Below are 23996 nucleotides of genomic sequence, written 5' to 3' on the forward strand. Positions count from 1 at the left end.
AATTCTCAAGGCAGCCAGGGAAAAGAAGAACACAACATATAAAGGAAGGCCCATTAGATTATCATCAGATTTCTCAGCAGAAACTCTACAAGCTAGAAGAGAGTGGACCCCAATATTTAAAGTCCTGAAAGAGAGTAACTTTCAGCCACGAATACTATACCCATCAAAGCTAGCCTTCAAATATGAAGGAGAAATAAAAACATTCACAGATACAGAAAAGATGAGGGAATTTATCATCAGAAAACCCCCACTCCAGGAATTACTAAAGGGGGTTCTCCAATCAGATACAAAGAACAAAAAAAAAACAGAGCCACAAGTAAAAGCTCCAAGAAGAACACAATAAAACCAAATTTAAACTGTGACAACAACAAAAAGAAAGAGGGGGAGAAGATGGAGATTAACAGTAGCAAAGGACGATGGAGTGCAAAAGTACTCACAAAATAGTTCGCTACAATGAACAAGGTAGGGACCCTTTTCATTATTCAAAGGTAACCACCATTGAAAACACCACCACAGAAGCACATGAGATAAAAAAGATAGCAACAGTGGAAAGATGTATGGAATACAACCAAATAAAAACAAAAGATAGAAAAACAAAAGAGAAGGATCAAACAAGACATAAAACTAACAGAAAGCAAGATATAAAATGGCAATAGGGAACTCACAAGTATCAATAATTACACTAAATGTAAATGGATTAAACTCACCAATAAAAAGGCACAGAGTAGCAGAATGGATTAAAAAAGAAAATCCAACTGTATGCTGCCTACAGGAAACTCATCTAAGTAACAAGGATAAAAACAAATTCAAAGTGAAAGGCTGGAAAACAATACTCCAAGCAAATAACATCCAAAAAAAAGCAGGTGTAGCAATACTCATATCGGATAATGCTGACTACAAGACAGGAAAAGTACTCAGAGACAAAAATGGCCATTTCATAATGGCTAAGGGGACACTGAATCAAGAAGACATAACAATTCTTAATATATATGCACCAAACCAAGGAGCACCAAAATATATAAGACAGCTACTTATTGATCTTAAAACAAAAACTGACAAAAATACAATCATACTTGGAGACCTCAATACACCGCTGACGGCTCTAGATCAGTCATCCAAACAGAGAATCAACAAAGACATAGTGGCCTTAAACAAAACACTAGAGCACCTGGATATGATAGACATCTATAGGACATTTCATCCCAAAGTGACTGAGTATACATTTTTCTCCAGTGTACATGGATCATTCTCAAGAATTGACCATATGTTGGGCCACAAAAACAACATCAGCAAATTCAGAAAAATTGAAGTTGTACCAAGCATATTTTCTGATCATAAAGCCTTGAAACTAGAATTCAACTGCAAAAAAGAGGAAAAAAATCCCACAAAAATGTGGAAACTAAACAACATACTTTTAAAAAATGAATGGGTCAAAGAAGAAATAAGTGCAGAGATCAAAAGATATATACAGACTAATGAAAATGACAATACGACATATCAGAATCTATGGGATGCAGCAAAAGCAGTGATAAGAGGGAAGTTCATATCACTTCAGGCATATATGAACAAACAAGAGAGAGCCCAAGTGAACCACTTAACTACCCACCTTAAGGAACTAGAAAAAGAAGAACAAAGACAACCCAAAACCAGCCGAAGAAAGGAGATAATAAAAATCAGAGCAGAAATAAATGAATTAGAGAACAGAAAAACTATAGAAAAAATTAGTAGAACAAGGAGCTGGTTCTTTGAAAAGATCAACAAAATTGACAAACCCTTGGCAAGACTTACCAAGGAAAAAAGAGAAAGAACTCATATAAACAAAATCCAAAATGAAAGAGGAGAAATCACCACGGACACCGTAGATATACAAAGAATTATTATAGAATACTATGAAAAACGTTATGCCACTAAATTCAACAACCTAGAAGAAATGGATAAATTCCTAGAAAAATACAACCTTCCTAGACTGAGTCAAGAAGAAGCAGAAAGCCTAAACAGACCTATCAGTAGAGAAGAAATAGAAAAAACCATTAAAAACCTCCCCAAAAATAAAAGTCCAGGCCCTGACGGCTATACCAGCGAATTTTATCAAACATTCAAAGAAGACTTGGTTCCTATTCTACTCAAAGTCTTCCAAAAAATTGAAGAAGAAGCAATACTTCCAAACACATTTTACGAGGCCAACATAACCCTCATACCAAAACCAGGCAAGGATGGCACAAAAAAAGAAAACTACAGACCAATATCTCTAATGAATACAGATGCTAAAATACTAAACAAAATACTAGCAAATCGAATACAACAACATATTAAAAAAATAATACATCATGATCAAGTGGGATTCATCCCAGAATCTCAAGGATGGTTCAACATACGTAAAACGGTTAATGTAATACACCATATCAACAAAACAAAGAACAAAAACCACATGATCTTATCAATAGACGCAGAAAAGGCTTTCGATAAAATACAACACAATTTTATGTTTAAGACTCTCAACAAAATGGGTATAGAAGGAAAATATCTCAACATGATAAAGGCCATATATGATAAACCATCAGCTAACATCATATTAAATGGCACTAAACTGAAGGCTTTCCCCCTTAAATCAGGAACAAGACAGGGTTGTCCACTCTCTCCACTCTTATTTAATGTGGTACTAGAGGTTCTAGCCAGAGCAATCAGACAAGACAAAGAAATAAAAGGCATCCATATCGGAAAAGAAGAAGTAAAGGTATCACTTTTTGCAGATGATATGATACTATACATCGAAAACCCCAAAGAATCCACAAAAAGACTACTAGAAACAATAAGCCAATACAGTAAGGTCACAGGATACAAAATTAACATACAGAAGTCAATAGCCTTTCTATATGCCAACAATGAAACAACTGAGAAGGAACTCAAAAGAATAATCCCCTTCACGATTGCAACAAAAAAAATAAAATACTTAGGAATAAACATAACAAAGAATGTAAAGGACTTATATAATGAAAACTATAAACCATTGTTAAGGGAAATCGAAAAAGATATAATGAGATGGAAGAATATACCTTGTTCTTGGCTAGGAAGAATAAATATAATCAAGATGGCTATATTACCCAAAGCAATATACAAATTTAATGCAATTCCCATCAAACTTCCAATGACATTTTTTAAAGAAATACAGCAAAAAATCATCAGATTTATATGGAACTATAAAAAACCCCGAATAGCCAAAGCAATCCTAAAGAAAAAGAATGAAGCTGGGGGCATTTCAATACCTGACTTCAAACTCTATTATAGGGCCACGACAATCAAAACAGCATGGTATTGGCAGAAAAATAGACACTCAGACCAATGGAACAGAATAGAAAGTCCAAAAATAAAACCACATATATATAGTCAAATAATTTTTGATAAAGGGGCCAACAACACACAATGGAGAAAAGAAAGCCTCTTCAATAAATGGTGCTGGGAAAACTGGAAAGCCACATGCAAAAGAATGAAACTGGACTACAGTGTGTCCCCCTGTACTAAAATTAACTCAAAATGGATCAAAGATCTAAACATAAGACCTGAAACAATTAAGTACATAGAAGAAGACATAGGTACTCAACTCAGGGACCTGGGTTTTAAAGAGCATTTTATGAATTTGACTCCAATGGCAAGAGAAGTGAAGGCAAAAATTAATGAATGGGACTACATCAGACTAAGAAGTTTTTGCTCAGCAAGAGAAACTGATAACAAAATAAACAGAAAGCCAACTAAATGGGAAATGATTTTTTCAAACGACAGCTCAGATAAGGGCCTAATATCCAAAATATACAAAGAACTCATAAAACTCAACAACAAACAAACAAACAATCCAATAAAAAAATGGGAAGAGGATATGAATAGACACTTCTCCCAGGAAGAAATACAAATGGCCAACAGATATATGAAAAGATGCTCATCTTCTTTAGCTATTAGAGAAATGCAAATCAAAACGGCAATGAGATACCACCTCACACCTGTTCGATTAGCTGTTATTAGCAAGTCAGGTAACAGCAAATGTTGGAGAGGCTGTGGAGAAAAAGGAACCCTCATACACTGTTGGTGGGAATGTAAAGTAGTACAACCATTATGGAAGAAAGTATGGTGGTTCCTCAAAAAACTGAAAATAGAACTACCTTATGACCCAGCAATCCCTCTACTGGGTATATATCCCAAAAACTCAGAAACATTGATACGTAAAGACACATGCAGCCCCATGTTTATTGCAGCATTGTTCACAGTGGCCAGGACATGGAAACAACCAAAAAGCCCATCAATAGATGACTGGATAAAGAAGATGTGGCACATATACACTATGGAATACTACTCAGCCATAAGAAATGATGACATCGGAACATTTACAGCAAAATGATGGGATCTTGATAATATGATACGAAGCGAAATAAGTAAATCAGAAAAAAACAGGAACTGTATTATTCCATACGTAGGTGGGACATAATAGTGAAACTAAGAGACATTTATAAGAGTGTGGTGGTTACGGGGGGGAGGGTGGAATGGGAGAGGGATAGGGGGTGGGGAGGGGCACAAAGAAAACAAGATAGAAGGTGACAGAGGACAATCTGACTTTGGGTGGTGGGTATGCAACATAATTGAACGACAAGATAACCTGGACTTGTTATCTTTGAATATATGTATCCTGATTTATTGATGTCACCCCATTAAAAAAATAAAATTATTTAAAAAAAAATGTAATTGGAAATAGTTAAGTCCCACTCTTGGTTCTTATAAAAACACACTACAGAAAATGTTGACATAGCTGAATTGCATGGCATAAGTGTTCTAAGTAGCAGACTCCTGTCTAATTTAATTAGAAATTAAGTGACCAAAAGGGAGAACATGGCTTTCTCTGTGCTGAATCAATTAGAACACATCTGGATTATTATATTCAGTTATGATTTCTACATTTAGAGAGCTTTCACTAATGGGAAGATGAATGTTATGAACACCAGGTAAATGATTAGGAAAAACAAAAAGAGGGAATACTTAACTTGAACAAGAATCACAAAAACTCCATTAATTGATTTCAGATACCTAAAGGTTTATTTATTTATTTATTTATTTATTGTATTTTTCTTAAGTGAGAAGCAAGGAGGCAGAGAGACAGACTTCTGCATGTACCCAACTGGGATCCACCCAACAAGCCCATTAGGGGGTAATGCTCTGCCCATCTGGGATGTTGCTCTGTTGGAATCAGAGCCATTTTAACACCTGAGGCGAGGCCATGGTGCTATCCTCAGCGCCCGGGCCAGCTTGCTCCAGTGGAGCCTTGGCTGTAGGATGGGAAGAGAAAGACAGAGAAAAGGAAGAGTGGGAAGGGTGGAGAAGCAGATGGGCGCTTCTCCTTTGTGCCTTGACCTGGAATTGAACCCGGGACATCCACACGCTGGGCTGATGCTCTACCACTGAGCCAAACGGCCAGGGCCATAAAAGGTTTTAATGTAAATTAGGATGATGTGCAGCATATTAAATAATGCTCAAATTCTGATATCAAGAAAACCAGGAATGAAATCTTGACCAACATTCCATTCTTGTGTGAAACCGGAACAATAGTTTAACTCTCCAACCATTAGTTTCTACAACTTTATTAAGTAATTGGAAGGATTAAAATAAAAACATAGGTGAAGTGTTAGGCACTGTGTCTGATACATAATAAGTAGTTAATAATTTATAAATTGATTTTCAATTAGAAGACATTAGAAAAGCAAATTTTAGCTTTAAAAGTTATTATTAAAATGTACAGTTTACATGTATACCATCGGAAAGTTTAAGTTTTAAAAAGATTTATCTTGATAAAATTCTTTATCTCATCAATTTTTTAGTGCTTTTGAAGGGATTGATGAATTAATTATACTATGCAATGTTTAGTGTCTGTTATAATTCTGATCTGCAGTATTAGGATTCTCCAATGTTAGTTTTCCTAGAAACATTTTATTGGAAGGAAGGAGTTGATAAGCATATCAGTAAGAGCAGTGAAAGAAATGCCCTTGGCCATTTGATTCCTCTCAAACTGTACCACTTCTCCAAGGAAGCTTTCTCTGCCTCTGGGCACAATCTGCTATGTAGGCTTTGAACTAAATGGTAAAAATATATTTTTGCTAGTTTCCATCATTTCTAATCTTTTGAGAGTAATTACTTTTTCTAGAATCTGTATATCCTCAATGGTAAATGTTTTGATATGTCCTGGAAGTTTCTATATTTTCATTTTAAACCAATGACAGTAGAAAGAAGCAAATAAATGGACAAAAGTATGAACAAGAAATAATTACCCCTCACATCCAACTACCACCATCCTTCAGAAACTGAAAGTCAGCACTTAATAAAATCAGCTCGTAGGTGTTTTTGGTGAAATCAGCAGCTCCACTAAAGTCTTATATTAATATTTTTCTCTTCATGATGAAAATGCATATATATAGTCAGTGCTATAGTCAAAGCATTTATTTTAAAAGTTTTACATCATTTTACAGATAGCCTTGGAGAAATTGAAATTTGACATAGAAAATACATAAGAAAAAGTGAAATGAAATTTCTGATGACAGTTGTGAGTGTGAATTGATATATGTTTTCTTCATGTTGTATTCACATTGCTCATTGTTCCTAGGCTATTTACAAACAGTTGTCTAGATTATTGTGTCTGTATTATGCCTCTTCTATCATTATGCATGACTTTTATTGTTTTATAGGGGAACATGGAGTATTTTATTTCAACCAAATGCTACAAAAGTAGTAATTAACTTAATTTTTTTTCTGCTTGAGAATCACATCACATTACATATGAAAACACTTAATGAGTATCAGGAAGCCCCATTAAGCATTCAGCCATGCGGAATGGTAACAAGTGGTGTGAAGCATCATTAGAACACACATTTATTTTGGCCTCAATAATTCATATTATTTGTTCTTGATTGATTTCATTGTTGATGGTGTCAGAAGAAGAAATAGTCAATCCTTCAGAATTTATTTAATTTCTCTCGCACCTTAAAAAAATTTATTTATGTAGTTTGGCATTCTCTCATGTCAGAACACTTCACCTGCATAACAATTAATACTAATTTACTAAACTTTTGATCCTGATGAAGCTTCAATAATTTTCTAGTTCAATAACTTGGGAATTAATGAAAAATGCCAACTCCATCCAAAGCATATTAGCATATATATGATGATTTAGCATATATAGAGGAATCTCTCTGTCAGCTTCCAAATATAAGTACTTTTAGATACGGTATTTTCTGAAAGCACAGATTGCCTTAAAAGTTACCAAAAGAGGAGAGTAGAAAAAAGCGACAGTTTTGGTATATTCTTTAGGCATATACTTTCACATTCCAGCTTATGAAAATTTATAGTTACTTTTCAAGATTTCATATTTATAAGGAAACACCAGAGACATGGAAATATTACCCCCAAATGTTACAAATATGCCCAAGTAACTATGCAGTTGTTTTGTTTCTTTAATCTTAGTAACATCCTCAAATTCTGTTCATGCTATTAATTTAACTTAGAGTAGAGGTCATCAAATTATGACCTATCATTTGTTTTTATTTATTTATTTATTTATACACACACACACACACACACACACATTATTTTTTTGATTTAAGTGAGAAGAGGGGTGACAGAGAGGCTCCTGCATATGCCCTGACCCAGAACCACCCAGTGACCCCTGTCTGGGACCAATGCTCTGCCCATCTAGGGATGATGCTCGCAATTGAGCTATTTTTAGTGCCTGAGATGGAGGATCCATAGAGCCATCCTTAGTGCTTGAAGCCAACAGCTCAAATCAATCAAGCCATGGCTGCAGGAGGGGAAGAGAGAGAGTCACAGAGAGAGTAAGGGTAGGGGAGGGGAGAAGAAGCAGATGGTCACTTCTCCTAGATGCACTGACTGAAGATCAAATCCTGGACATCCAGACACCAGTTGACACTCTACTACTGAGCCAACTTGTCATGGCCCTACCATATTTTTTTAATATAAATATAATATTTTAAAATATCACTAACAATTTTTTTGTGTGACAGAGAGAGACAGAGAGAGGGACAGACAGACAGAAAGAGAGATGGAAAGCATCAAGTCTTTGTTGCGGCACCTTAGTTATTCATTAATTGTTTTTTCATATATGCTTTGACTGAGGGGCAAAGTGAGTGACCGCTTGCTCAAGCCAGTGACCTTAGGCTCAAGCCAGCAACCATGGGGTCATGTCTATGAACCCACACTCAAGCCAGCGACCCTGTGCTCAAGCTGGTGAGCCTGCACTCAAGCCAGATGAGCACTGGTGATCTCAGGGTTTCGAACCTGGGTCCTCTGTTTCCCAGTCCTACATTCTATCCACTGTACCACCACCTGGTTAGGCCCTTCCATCTGTTTTGTAAATAACTTTTTTTTTAAGCATGTAGGTCCAGACAGGGATAGAAATACAGGAAGGGAGATGAGAAGTATCAACTCATAGTTGTAGCACCTTAGTTGTTCATTGATTGCTTTCACATACTGTGCCTTGACTAGGGGCTACAGTTGAGCCAGTGACCCCTTGCTCAAGCCAGAAACCTTGGGTTCAAGACAGAATTTGGGGTCATGTCTATGATCCCATGCTTAAGCAGCCAACCTGTGTTCAAGCTGGCAACCTTGGGGTTTGTGAACCTAGGTCCTCAGTGTCCAAAGCCAATGTTCTATCCACTGCACCACCACCTAGTCAGGTTATAAATAAAGTTTGGAACATAGCTACATTCATTCATTTATATATTGTCTATAGCTGCTATTATACTATGGTAGCAGAATTTAGTTGTTGTAAGAGACTGTTACGACCCACAAAGCTTAAAATGTTACCTATCTGGCTCTTTCCAGACAAAACTTTGTTTGATCTTATTTTAGAAACTTCTGATTGGAGAAAAATTTTCTAGAACATGAATATCTTGAGGGCCCACCATGCTCTTTCACTTTATAAGATGGCAGATTCCCAATTTGACTAAATATTTTTACTCTCCTCTTAATTTTTAAAATGAGGTTTCTTAGTGAAATTATTATTAAAATATAGTGCACATACCAGAAGGGCTATAAATATGAATATGATAGAAAATAAGTTTTGGCAAAAATAAGGAAAAGCAAGAAATCTCATACACTGATGTGAAAATGAGCACGAGCACCCATTAATAGTAGATTGACTAATTACTATTAGTCAATAGTGGAATAATATACAGCAATGGATATTTGATCTAACAATGGAAATTTATTGATCAGCAATAAAAAATAGATCTAACTCCATACAACAGTATGGATAAATATTTAACAAAAGAAAAAATATACAAAAGAGTACATTGTATATTATTCATTTTATATGGATTATATACACAGGATAATCCAATCCATTTTGTATGGAGGGAGGATAACAGTTATCTGTGCGGCTGGAAGTGAGTGGAAAGAGCACAGAGGGCATTTCTGAGGTCCTAGTACCGTTCTGTTTATCTGGCAGCTGGTTATACTGTATTTTGTTTCTGAAAAACTTATTAAGATGTATACTTATGATATAAGCATTGTAGTTTTGTACATTGTAATGTAAAAAAGTAGTGCATCCCTGAAAATATCATAGATCAGTGCCATCTTCAAAGACTTCAAAGACTTCAAGCTACACACATACATACATGCCACACACACACACACACAAAATTCTTTTTGGCGAGTACAGAATACAAATGAGTTTTTGGAGAATGACAATATACAATGGGGTCTTGATTTAAGTTGTTGCTACTATTTCAGATATGGGTTTTTTTTTAATTGGACTAAACCAACTCAGGCTCTGGCCCATGGTATGCAGCTATGGATCTGGCAAAAACTATTTTCTCTATGTGGTTTAGAAATGATCAATTTGCTTTCATCTGGCAGGACAGCAGCACACCTTTGTTGTCTTTTTTCTTTCTTTCTTTCTTTCTTTCTTTCTTTCTTTTTTTTTTTTTGTATTTTTCTGAAGTTGGAAACGAGGAGGCAGTCAGACAGACTCCCGCATGTGCTGACCGGGATTCACCCTGCATGCCCACCAGGGGGCGATGCTCTGTTGCAACCAGAGCCATTCTAGCGCCTGAGGCAGAGGCCATAGAGCCATCCCCAGTGCCCGGGCCAACTTTGCTCCAATAGATCCTTGGCTGCGGGAGGGGAAGAGAGAGAGAGGAAGGAGAAGGGGAGGGGTGGAGACGCAGATGGGTGCTTCTCCCATATGCCCTGGCCAGGAATCGAACCTGGGACTCCTGCATGCCAGGCCGACGCTCTACCACTGAGCCAACCGGCCAGGGCCTCGTTGTCTTACCTGTAGATCTTTGTCTTAATCTATTACCCAGAAACCTTGATCGACTTGCCTTTTGACATATATTGGGGCATATGTATGGTTTAAGATATTGATCTTATTTTACTGTTTGAAAATGATAAACAGGTTTCCAAAGTGTTTTTAAAAGACATAAATGCCAGAGGGTAGAGAAGATTAAGTCTCATGAAAACTTTCTGCTGCTACCTCAGGAAGTTTCTAGAGATCCAATGGCAAGGCTCATGTTAATTATTTTTAAATTAAAGACAGCCTTGCACATTATACTCCCAGTACTGAAAATTTGGTGAGCTTTTATTTATTTATTTATTTTTTAATCAGTTGTATATAGGACATTTGAGTGTGCTCTATAATCCCTTTTATATGTAATTGAGCTCATATAGGATTCCAAAATAAGAAAAAACTCTGTAAGCAGCTCTGCACTGGAATTTTCTTACCCAGCAGATTCAACAGTACTTGAAAGTTTTGTGATTGTCAGCAATGCTGTCAATAATCTCTTGCAAGTCTCAACAATAGAATGGCAACACAGATGCTTTAGATTTTTTAAAGAGTTATTTCTTCTTCAGGTAACTATGCTATTTTTGCTATTTTTGTGAAACAGATTTATGTTTACTCTCGGGTCCTAGGAAGTCCAAGAAACCCATTATTAGTAGGTATTAGCCTTCTCAGTATGCTATAAAATTAGGCATATATAGTAACCCAAGATCTAATACATCTTAAATTTAGCTATGCAGCTTCTAAAGGTACAAAGAAATTGCATGTGTGCGTGACTATAAGATCCCATGCATCTTTGTCTGTTGCTTTGTGTGTTCTCAAACTCTATGTATGACCTCAGAAAAATTTCCTAAGACCCATTTGTTAACAGAAGTTTAAAAACTTGTTATGTACAATAATATTAATGAATCTCACAGATATAATAAATGAAAAAAATCCAGACACAAAAAGGTATGTACTATATTATTTCATTTACATGACTCTTAAGAACAAACAAAACTAACCTATGGTATTAGATGTCAGAACAGTGTTTACCTTTGGGAAAGTATTGATAGGATGGCTGGCACACAACGGAACCCTCTGGGGCATTAGACATAATTTTATTTTATTTTTTTCATAGTTTTCTTGATGTAGGTGAATTGAACATATATGGTAAAATTTAAACACTTAAAATTTGATTTGTTTAAGTAAAATAAACAAATATAATAATGAGAGATGAGAGAAAATTTTCACAAATATGCTCTCAGTTCTATGTAAGGGGATCATTTAAGATGCTATGATTGGACAATAAGTACTAAAACATGCTTTTTTAAAAATATTTAGATTGGAACAGTGGTTTAGTTGGTTCTAAGACACACATGGCACAGCACAGAGTTGTGTTAAGAGATACGATTTATCACAGCAAAATGATACAAAGAAACATCAACAAAGATAGAAACCACAGAATCAAGTCCAAAGGAAATGAGACACAAGCGTCCAACAGTCTTGGCCCAGTGGAGTCATACAGGATGCACTTAATTCCTCCAACAGTGAGTTATAACAACAGAGTGAAAAATTGTCTACCAGGAAAGCTCAGAAGAGACTTAGTGGCTAGAGTTTTATTGGGGGATGTCATTTATAAACCTCCTAAATACACAGCAAAATTCCAGATTCCCCCCCCCCCCAAAGTGGGTATTCTACATAAACCAGATTGTTTGAACAAACAATTTAGCTCCAGTAAACCATTATTATCAGGGAATGGTGGGAACCTTCCTAAAAATCCAAGTTCCCAGGCACTAGCTGACCAAACTTGCAAGCAGGCCTTTCTAAGGAGAGTAGTCTCTGGCCTAAAAAAATTACTGCTTTCTACACAGCAACCAAATATGGGAAGATCCACTCCAGTTTTTGATTTAGTCTAATAAGTAAGAATCATGACCACCTGAACTGATGGATGAAGGGTAAGGACCCAAAACTTGTGGCATAAGATGAGAGATAAAATATCAATTATGGCCCCCTGATCAGTTTCTTTCACAAAGGAAGAAATTAATAATTGTGGACATTCTCTTCCCTCCATTATAATAAAGTTATTGTTGATTTAATGTATAGATAACTTTAAATTGTATCTTTATAAATGTGGATTATAACTAAATTGGAAGAGATAATTATCACACAGAAAATTGGACTTGAGGTCTCCTTTTGGAAAGAAAACACATTTTTATTTTAGAAGAGTTAATTACATTATGTTAGACAAAAGCCCATGTTTAGCTATTTTTGTTTGCAAGGATAATATAGTTAGAATATGGATGCTGAGTAGCCAAAGTAGAGAAATATGCTACTCTTTCCCTTGGTAACCTTATCCCTTTATAGATCTTCCCCTGTTTTGATGGGCTAAATCTTTGGGACCTATATTTCTCAGACTCTCTTATCTTCAAGGATCTGAATTGTGCCACACTTTTCCAAGGAGATGAACTTTCATGAGTACTGACAGGAAGACAGGAAACTGAAACCATTTTCTGAAAGTAATAACCAAGATTGGTGGGCTCTTGCATTTGTAAGGATTTGTTTCCCTGGAGTAACTTGTTCTACACTGTAGAAAATCTGTGATTTCAGAGGTAGTTTCCCATAATTCTAACTACTGTAGTAATAGCATTTTTTTTTCTCAACACCACAGTAGTGGTGGAAAACCTGAAAGTTAGCAGTGGTCTTCTCTGTCTATTGTTCCTCTAACACTTTCATTGGTAAACACCTAATGCCCTACGTTAAGTTCTTTCTGCTTACAAAGCCTAGCATGATTTCTGCTTTACCTGATTTTTCTGTGTTTTATTTGTTTATAAATTCTGCAATCTTGTGGCTTCTCTAGATAAACACAATATTTTCACATTTACCACAGAGAGAGAAAAAAAAAGACAAGATCATCCTGTAGGGCTTAGGAAAGACGTGACATCACTTTCATTCTCATTTCATTACCTATACCTAGTCACATGGTCCCAACTGCTGGGATTCTGGGAGGTGTGACTTTCCATACACTGAAGAAGGGATGAAGAACTAGAAGTTTATGAGGTTGACATGTGAATATGGGGTGGTAAATTCCAGACAAGGACAAAATTAATTACTGAGACCCTGAGGCAAGAAAATATTTGATATATTCAAGAACCAGTGAGGATGGCAGTATGGCTGGAGCTGAGTGACTGAGAGTGACAGCAGTTAACAGGATTAATCAATGGCTTCGATATGGTCTATGAGCAAAAGAAATGAATCAAAAATGACCTCAATATTTTGGCCTGAACAACAGCAAGAACAGAGTTTCTGTTAACTTAAATGGCATGCTTGTCATAAGAAACAATTTGGGAGGATATTAGGAGTTTGATTTTAGACATGTTGAGATGGAAATCCCAAATAGAAAGATTATTATGTGACTCTGATTTTCAGGACTAATATCTATTTTAAAGAGGTACACTTTGAAATCATCAAAATTAAGCAAAATTAAAAAGAAAATAAATGCATGAAAACAAGTAGGATCACTTGGAGAGTAAGCCCAGTCAAGGAAAAGTAAAAGAGCAGAGACTAAGCCCTAAGGTACCTCAACCTTAAGAGGTTTGGGAGATAAGGAGGAACAAGCAAGAGACTGACGAAGCAGAGGCCAGTGAAATTGCAAAACAAATATGGTGTCCGGGAAGCCACTTAGGGGAGATGTTTCATGGGGAGAGTGAATAGATGAGTTAACAGTCTTATAGGGGACCTAAAGATGGCAGCAGAGTAGGCAGACACACAGATTCCCATCTCAAACCATTGAACAGGATTACAAACTAAGTTATGAACAATCAGCGTGAAAAACCAACTCTGGACTACAAGAACAGCTCTCAAAAACCAAGGGGCAAAGAAGAAGCCACAAAAAGCCAGGTAGGGAGCACCTGAATCTCCCCTGCTTATAGGAACAGATGGGGGTGAGGCTGAGAGCCCAGAAGGGCTCTAACTCCAAGGAAAAGAGCAGAAAATACTGCTCACAGCCACTTGCCTGGCGACCAGGGAATGAGGTGTGTTGAAAGGGCCAGCTTGTCTTCCAAAAAGAAAGGGGAGAGAGAGAGACAGATGGTGAGGAGCAGAGGAATGCAGGGGATGACCTGAGAAGCTGACTCATCCAGTCTGGAGGTGGCCATAGCTAGGGGAGGGGCTTATCTTTCCACAAAACAAAAGACAAAGTGCTTCTGGGTCACAGATCTCCAGACATCTCTCCAGCTCCAATCAGTGCAACAAGACACAGCTGAAAACAAGAAGTGGGGAGGAGGGGCAGTAACTCAGGTCTTCACGGAGATCTGAGATACACCTCCCCCTTCTGAAGCTAAGCAAACACTCTGCCCCCAAAGAGAGTAACTAGAAGAAGAGGCCTTCAGAGTCTCAGGTTACAGCCACCACGTTCCTGGATACAGTTTCAAATGAGCCCCTTGCTGAGATCAGTAAACAAGACTATCAACTGTTAAGAAAACAAACAAATCAAGACTTCAAAGCGGCCCAAATCCTAAAGTGGATTACAAATAATAGCTGATGCCAACCAAGAAGACCTAGAAATAACAAAATTGAAAACTGGAGTCAGACAACACCAAGTCTAGACTCAACCAGCTCTACAAACAAAACACCCAAACACACAGACATAATGAGAAGACAGAGAAGTGCAATCCAAATGAAACCACAAGGAAAACCTCCAGGAAATGAACTGAGTGATATAGAAATAACCAAACTTCCGGATGCAGAGTTCAAAATAATGATTGTAAGGATGCTTAGGGATCTTAGAACAACAATGGATGGTCATTACGAACACCTAAATAAAGAAATAGCAAGTATAAAAAAGGATATTGAAATATTAAAAGAGAATCAGTCGGAGATGACAAATACAATATCAGAAACGAAGACCACAATGGAAGGAATTAAAAACAGGATGGATGGAGCTGAGGATTGAATCAGCGAGTTGGAGGACAAGTGGAATGAAGGCATGAAAGCAGAGAAGAAAAAAGAATAGAGACTTAAAAGTCTAAGAACACTCTTAGAGAGCTCTGTGACAATATGAAGAGACATAACATCCGCATCATAAGGTTCCTGAAGAAGAAGAGAAAGAACAAAGGATAGAAACTTTGTTCAATCATATCATAGCTGAAAACTTCCCTAAATTAATGCAAGAGAAACTCTCACAAGTTCAAGAAGCACAGAGAACTCCATTAAAGAGAAATCCAAAGAAACCTACACCAAGACACATCAAAATTAAAATACCAAAGCTAAGTAATAAAGATAAAATATTAAAAGCTGCTAGAGAAAAAAAGGCTATCACCTACAAAGGAGCCCCCATAAGGATGACATCAGACTTCACAATGGAAACAGAGGCCAGAAGGAAATGGCAAGAAATATTTAAAGTAATGCAGAGAGAGAACCTACAACCAAGACTACTTTATGCAGGAAGACTATCATTTAAAATTGAAGGAGAAATTAAAAGCTTCCCAGACAAAAAAAAAAACCTCAAGGAATTCATTACAACTAAACCAATACTGCAGGAAATGTTAAGGGGCCTGTTGTAAACAGATCAAAGTGGGAAAAGAATATAGTAAAAGACGAATACAGCTTTAAGAATAAAAAGGCAATAAACAACTACATATCAATAATAACCTTAAATGTAAATGGATTAAATGATCCAATCAAAAGACATAGGGTACCTGCGTGGATAAGAAAACAGGACTTGTACATATACTGTCTACAAGAGACACACCTTAAAACAAAAGATGCACATAGACTGAAGGCAAAAGAATGGAAAAAAAATATTTCATGCAAATGGAAATGAAAAAAAGCTAGGGTAACAATACTTATATCAGACAAAATGGACTTTAAAACAAAGGCTATAGTAAGAGATAAAGAAGGCCACTACATAATGATAAAGGGAGCAATCCAACAGGAAGATATAACTATTATAAATATCTATGCACCTAATATAGGAGCACCTAAATATATAAAGCAGACTTTGATGAATATAAAGAGTGAGATCAACAGCAATACTATGATAGTAGGGGATTTCAATAACTCACTAACATCACTAGATAGATCCTCAAAAAAAAAATTAACAAAGAATTAAGCAGACTTAAAGAACACACTAGATCAACTTGAATTAATAGATATCTTCAGAACCTTTCACCCTAAAGCAGCAGAATATACATTCTTTTCAAGTGCTCACTGTACATTCTCTAGGATAGACCACATGTTAGGGCACAAAAGTGGTCTCAAAAAATTTTAGAAGATTAAAATCATATCAAGCACTTTCTCTGATCACAGTGGCATGAAACTAGAAATCAACCACAACAGAAAAGCTAAAAAATTCTCAAACACATGGAAACTAAATAGCAGGTTGTTAATTAAATAACAAGTGGATTAAGAATGAGATCAAAGAAAAAATAAAAAAATTCCTAGAAAAAAATGATAATGAGCATACAACAACTTAAAACTTATGGGACACAGCAAAAGCAGTACTGAGAGGGAAGTTCTTAGCATTACAGGCACACTTTAAGAAGCTAGAAAAAGCTTAAATAAATAACTTAACCCTGCATCTAAAAGAACTAAAAAAGAACAGCAAGTAAAGCCCAAATGTAGTAGAAGGAAGGAAATAATAAAGATCAGAGCAGAAATAAATGACAGAGAGGCTAAAGAAATAATACAGAGGATCAATGAAACTAGGAGCTGGTTCTCTGAAAAGGTAAACAAGGTCGATGAACCTTTAACTAGACTCACCAAGAAAAAAAGAGAGAGGACTCAAATAAATAAATTTAAAAATGATAGTGGAGAAATAACAACTGATACAACAGAAATACAAAATATTGTAAGAAAATACTATGAAGAACTGTATGCCAAAAAACTAGACAACCTAGATGAAATGAACAAGTTCCTTGAAACATACAATCTTCCAAAAATCAATCTGGAAGAATCAGAAAACCTAAACAGACCAATTACAACAAATGAGATCAAAACAGTTATCAAAAACCTCCCAACAAAGAAAAGTCCTGGGCCTGATGCCTTCACAAGTGAATTCTACCAAATATTTAAAGAAGAACTAACTTTTATCCTTCTCAAGCTATTTCAAAAAATTCAAAAGGAAGGAAGACTTCCAAGCTCCTTTTATAAGGCAAGCATAATTCTGAATCCAAAACCAGGCAAAGACAACACAAAGAAAGAAAATTATAGGCAAATATCCCTGAGGAATATAGATGCTAAAATCCTCAACAAAATATTAGCAAACCAGATTCAACAATATATGGAAAAAATCATACACCATAATCAAGTGGGATTTATTCTGGGAAAGCAAGGCTGGTACAATATTTGCAAATCAATCAATGTGATTCATCACATAAACAAAAAGAAGGAGAAAAACCACATGATAATTTCAATAGATGCAGAAAAAGCATTTGATAAAATCCAGCACCCATTCATGATCAAAACTCTCAGCAAAGTGGGAATACAGGGAACATACCTCAACATGCTAAAGGCCATCTATGACAAACCCACAGCCAACATCATACTCAATGGGCAAAAATTAAAAGCAATCCCCCTAAGATCAGGAACAAGGCAGGGGTGCCCCCTTTCACCACTCTTATTCAACATAGTCCTGGAAGTCCTAGCCACAGCTATCAGACAAGAAGAAGAAATAAAAGGCATTCAAGTTGGAAAAGAAGTAATAAATCTAACATTTTCAGATGATATGATATTATATATAGAAAACCCTAAAGTCTCAGTCAAAAAACTACTGGACCTGATAAACGAATTCAGCAAAGTGACAGGATATAAAATTAATACTCAGAAATCAGAGGCATTTTTATACACCAGCAATGAGCAGTCAGAAAGAGAAGTTAAGGAAACAGTCCCCTTCACTATTACAACCAAAAAAATAAAGTACCTAGGAGTAAATTTAACCAAGGAGACAGAAGACTTGTATTCGGAAAATTATCAAACATTAATAAAAGAAATCAAGGAAGATACAAACAAGTGGAAGCATATACCGTGCTCATGGTTAGGAAGAATAAACATCATTAAAATGTCTATATTACCCAAAGCAATTTATAAATTCAATGCAATACCAATTAAATTACAAATGACATACTTTAAAGATATAGATTACATATTCCAAAAATTTATATGGATCCAAAAAAGAACACGAATAGCCTCAGCAATCTTAAAACAGAAGAATAAAGTGGGGGTTATCACACTTCCTGAAATCAAGTTATATTACAAGGCCATTGTACTCAAAACAGCCTGGTACTGGCATAAGAACAGGCATATAGATCAATGGAACAGAACAGAGAACCCTGAAATAAACCCTCCGCTCTATGGACAACTGATATTTGACAAAGGAGGTAAGGGTATACAATGGACTAAAGACAGCCTTTTTAATAAATGGTGTTGGGAAAATTGGACAGCTACCTGCAAAAAAATGAAACTAGACCACCAACTTACACTATTCACAAAAATAAACTCAAAATAGATAAAAGACTTAGATGTAGGCCGTGAAACCATAAGCATCTTAGAAGAAAACATAGGCAGTAAGCTCTCTGACATCTCTCGCAGCAATATATTTGCTGATTTAATTCCATGGGGAAGTGAAATAAAAGACAGGATAAACAAATGGGACTATATCAAACTAAAAAGCTTTTGCACAGCCAAAGACAATGAGAACAGAATAAAAAGACAAACTACACAAATGAAGAATATATTTGACAATACGTCTGATAAGGGGTTAATAACCAAAATTTATAAAGAACTTGTAAATCTTATCACCAGGAAGACAAACAATCCAATCAAAAAATGGGCAAAAGAAATGAATAGACACTTCTCCAAAGAGGACATACAGATAGCCAATAGGCATATGAAAAAATGCTCAACATCACTAATCATTAGAGAAATGCAAATTAAAACCACAATGAGATATCACTTCACACCAGCCAGAATGGCGCTCATCAACAAAACAACATAGAATAAGTGCTGGTGAGGATGTGGAGAAAAGGGAACCCTCCTGCACTGCTGGTGGAAATGCAGACTGGTGCAGCCTCTGTGGAAAACAGTATGGAGATTCCTCAAAAAATTAAAAATCAAACTGCCTTTTGACCCAGCTATCCCACTTTTAGGAATATACCCTAAGAATACCATAGAACTGCTCCAAAAGGAGAAATGCACCCTCATGTTTATGGCAGCATTGTTCACAATAACGAAGATCTGGAAACAGCCCAAGTGTCCATCACAGGACGAGTGGATTAAAAAGCAGTGGTGCATATATATATTATACTATGGAATACTACTCAGCCATAAGAAATGATGACATCAGATCATTTACAATAACATGGATGGACCTTGATAACATTATACGGAGTGAAATAAGTAAATTAGAAAAAACTAAGAACTATATGAATCCATACATAGATGGGACATAAAAGTGAGACTCAGAGATATGGACAAGAATGGGATGGTAATAAGGGGTGAGTTGAGGGGGGGGAAGGGGAGAGGAAGGAGAGGGAGGGGGTAAGGTGAGGGGAGGGGCACAAAGAAAACCAGATAGAAGGTGATGGAAGACAATTTGACTTTGGGTGAGGGGTATGCAACATAATCAAAGGTCAAAATAATCTGGAGGTGTTTTCTCGGAATATATGTACCCTGATTTATCAATGTCACTGCATTAAAATGAATAAAAATAAGATAAAAAAGTCTTATAAATTGTTAACTGCAACAATGTGAATCATCCTGATAATAGCAGTTTCTATAAAATGGTGTGAATTAAACAGGACAATCTATTTTCCATACTCCTTTTCTGCTTTGCAAATGCTTTGCCCTCTTTGTCTTTTAATCTTCATTAAAAAAAAATTATCTTAATTCTTTTAGGTTACTAACCCTACTTGTTTCTGTATCTCATTATTTCTTAATGGTATAAGTTTCATCTTTAATTTGCTTTATTTTTTTATGCTTATTTTATATTCTTTAGGTTCTTTTCCATTCCTAGAATTTATAAGCTTCATTTATGTACATTTTGTTTCTGTTTCCTAAGGGTGTCTATTTTTTTCTAGTACAGACTTTTCATCTTTCCTTTCTTTCTTTTCTTTCCTCAATTTTTTCTTTTCAACCCTTGTTGTCATTCTGCCCACCTTTCTTTCTTAATACTTTTGAAGAGTGGCTTTTCATTTTATTCAGCTTGTTTATAAATATCTCTAGTTAGAATTTCTATTTGCCTAAGTATTGGGTGATGAGATAGTGTTTATAATCTGTTTTGTCTTTGACCTTCTCGTCTGGTCTTTATTTATGTTTATACTTGTCAATCTGAGCTGAAAGTAGAATCAAAGTAATTGTGTCCTGCACTGCCTTTAGTGCCAACTACCAGAATAAAAGTTTGTAGACACAAGTATACATTTTGTTTAGCTGGAGACTATGTCAAACAATGGAGAAGACATGAATTGCACTGCTATGATGTAGCAGTGTAGTGACTTTGCCCCAGTGTCATCAGACTGAAATGAGGTATTAGATTTGAGTATCTCTAGAGACCATTCCAGATAGAAAATTCTATGTTTCTAATTACTTTAATGTATTTCTTGAAATATTAACATAAAATACTCTTTTTTCCAATTCCAAAAATGTTTCATTACATTTTTCAATATATTAGATCTTAGAAACACCAGGGCATTTCATTCTGGTTAAAAACTTAATATAAAGAGATGTTAATATAATAACAATTAAGAGGAAATAACTCACTTTTACATATAAGGCGCTATATTATTCAAAAGTTTTTTCTCAGCAACAAAATATTAAAACACAAATATCACTCCACAGTTTGACTCAGAGAAGACAATTTTTTAGTTCAATTACAAAAATTTATGTTTAAATGTTAAACTATTTGTAGGCAAATTAACTGTGATTTTTAAATTATTTTTTTTACTATTATATTTAACAAAAAGTAGCCATTCACTTGCTGGAGCACCATATTAATTTTATTATAATTTTCAATGCACAGTGAGTGGCATGAGTGTAATTTTCTCATTGAAAACACAATGCACTTCTCTCTCAATATACAAATGCACCTCATTTTTCAGTGCAGAAGCAGAATGTCTCTCTTTTTAAAGCTTTGGAGCTTATTGCAATTCTAATGAAATAGGCAAAGTGGCTTTTGTTTGAGTGTGCATGTGACTTTGGAAAACTGTTTTTGAAAGGAATATATTTCCTGCTTCTGAACAGCAGCTACCTCCTTTCTGCGATATGAATACCATCTGAACCAAAGGCTTATTCCCAATCAGATAGCAAATGTGGGCTGAAGTCTTGCAGGTAGTTTAATAGCAGCCCAAATATTTTCACACTGGTTAACAACATGAGGGATTTATTGCAATATGAGAACAGAGCATTTTCCCCTCAGTATTTATATTTTTAATGTAATATACAGATCCCAGAGAACTGCCACCAAATAAGGTCTTGGATGCACTCACATGTCCTAGGATAAACACTAACAGTAAAGCTAGAATCATGGGGGGAAATTCAATAATCTCATTTATATTGATAGAGTTAATTTTGAAATAGTCATGTCAACCACTGAACATTGCATACCTTAGCATTCTTTAAAGCAGCCAATATATTAGACTGTACTAAAAATTTTGCTGTGTGTAGCTTTAGTGGAAAATGTTGATTTGGTGCAGAAATTTGTTCTTGCCCCATATTAACTAACGCAGACATTGACAAATAGTAGGATCTGGAAAAGAGCACTGAATTGGGAGTTGAAAGTTGGTTTTGAATTTGACTCCACCCTGACTTGTCTTAGAAGAATCACTTGACTCTTTTCAGTCTCCGTTTTCTTCCTGTAAGGTAAAGATTAACTTCTATCTACCCTAACTAAATCATTAGGTTTGTTGATAAGACCCATGGCAGTACTTCCAAGAGATTTTATATAAAAATTTCTGCTTTTTAATGGAGGTACCACTATTTAACAAGATGACAAAGCAATTGCCACTGAAATCAAAGCCCCATAAAACTCAGTGATGTGCAAAAATACCCATTTCTTTCTCATTCATGAATCTACAGTTGGTGTCTGATCTAACTGGGTTTGTTGAGGTTCACTTCAAACTAGGGTGCAGGTATGTTACATATTTTCTCATTCTTCTCAGACCAACAGCTAGTTAAAACCTACTATTCTCAAGGGCAAAGGCAAACATACAAGATGATAAGCCCAAACACATTTCAAGCCTTTGATCCTGGCATAATTGCTACCATTACATTGTCTAAGCAAATCATGTGGCCAGTCCTGCATTAACAGGGCCTGGGAAATATCCTCTGCTTCTTGTAGCAGAAACTGTAGAGTAACATGGCAAAGTAAATGGATACAGAGGGGAGGAAAGAATTGAAAAGCATTTATAGACTACAACAACAGTCAGATTTTTTTTCTTAACACCTTTTTTCTTCAAATTTTTACATTAAAAATCTATTTAAAATGGAAGTTGTTAAAGTGTTTTTTCCTTCAATTAACTTTTATAAAATATACATGCTTCTTCTCAATGACTATATCATTTACTGCAATCATTTATTTAAATGTATCTCAAAAGTCTACTGTCCTAAATCTAGGACTACTAAAAGAATAATCTTAAAAATTAAAACCCACTACAAAACCTCCTGAAATTTAAACTGTGAGAATAATTTTCATCTAGAGATAAATTATTTAATTTAAATGTAAAATGCCTTTATTTTAACATTTAATGACCAAGTGAGATGGACAAAGTGGGCCCAGTCTTCCGTCGTTTTCATTAAATCATGTGTGTGTGCACATAAAAAACCACGATTGGGAACAGATTCAGCTGATTTCATCATGAAATAGATCTTCACATTCTGCAACATATATTTCATATCTTTCAAGCAGAATCCCTTTTTGCTCCCTTTCCCATCATTTTTACTTTCCTTATTTTTTATTTCCCTTTAAAAATGTAATCTGTGCTTCAGTGTTTGTTCTGTCCTAATATAGCATAAAGGAAAATAGGATGTATAAATATTATAGAATCAAGTTCTTTGGCATCTACTCTTTACTTGGCATTGAATAAACCTACCTAGACTGTATACATGCTTAACTATTTTTGTTATTGTCGAGATACAATTGACATGTCATTGTGTACCTTTAAGATGTACTACATTGTTGATTTGATGCATTTATATATTACATTAGCTAACATTTCTATTATGCCAAATAATTATCATCTCTCTTTTGTGGTGATAGCATTTAAGATCTAGTCTCTTAGCAACTTTGAAAAATGTAATACAGTATTGTTGACTATGATTTCTGTTTTACCTTAGCTATCAGGAACTTATTCATCTTCTAACTGCAAGTTTTTACCCTTTGATTTACATGTCTCCACTCTCCCAGCCCCTAGCTTTTCTTAACCATCCCTCTATTCTCTGTTTGTATGAATTAGGCTTTTTAAGATACCACTATAATTGTTATCATATAGTATTTTTATTTCTTCATCTAATCTCATTTATTATAATGCCTTCAAATTCCATCTGTGTTGTGGAAAATGGCAGGATTTTTCTTCTTTCTCATATGAATTAGTATTCCATGTGTATGTATAGATACTGCATATTCTTTGTTCATTCATCTATTGATGGGCACTTAGGCTGTTTCCATATATTGGCTGTTGTATAATGCTGCAAAAACATG

Source organism: Saccopteryx leptura, chromosome 7, assembly GCF_036850995.1.
Source record: "Saccopteryx leptura isolate mSacLep1 chromosome 7, mSacLep1_pri_phased_curated, whole genome shotgun sequence".
Classification (NCBI taxonomy): Eukaryota; Metazoa; Chordata; class Mammalia; order Chiroptera; family Emballonuridae; genus Saccopteryx; species Saccopteryx leptura.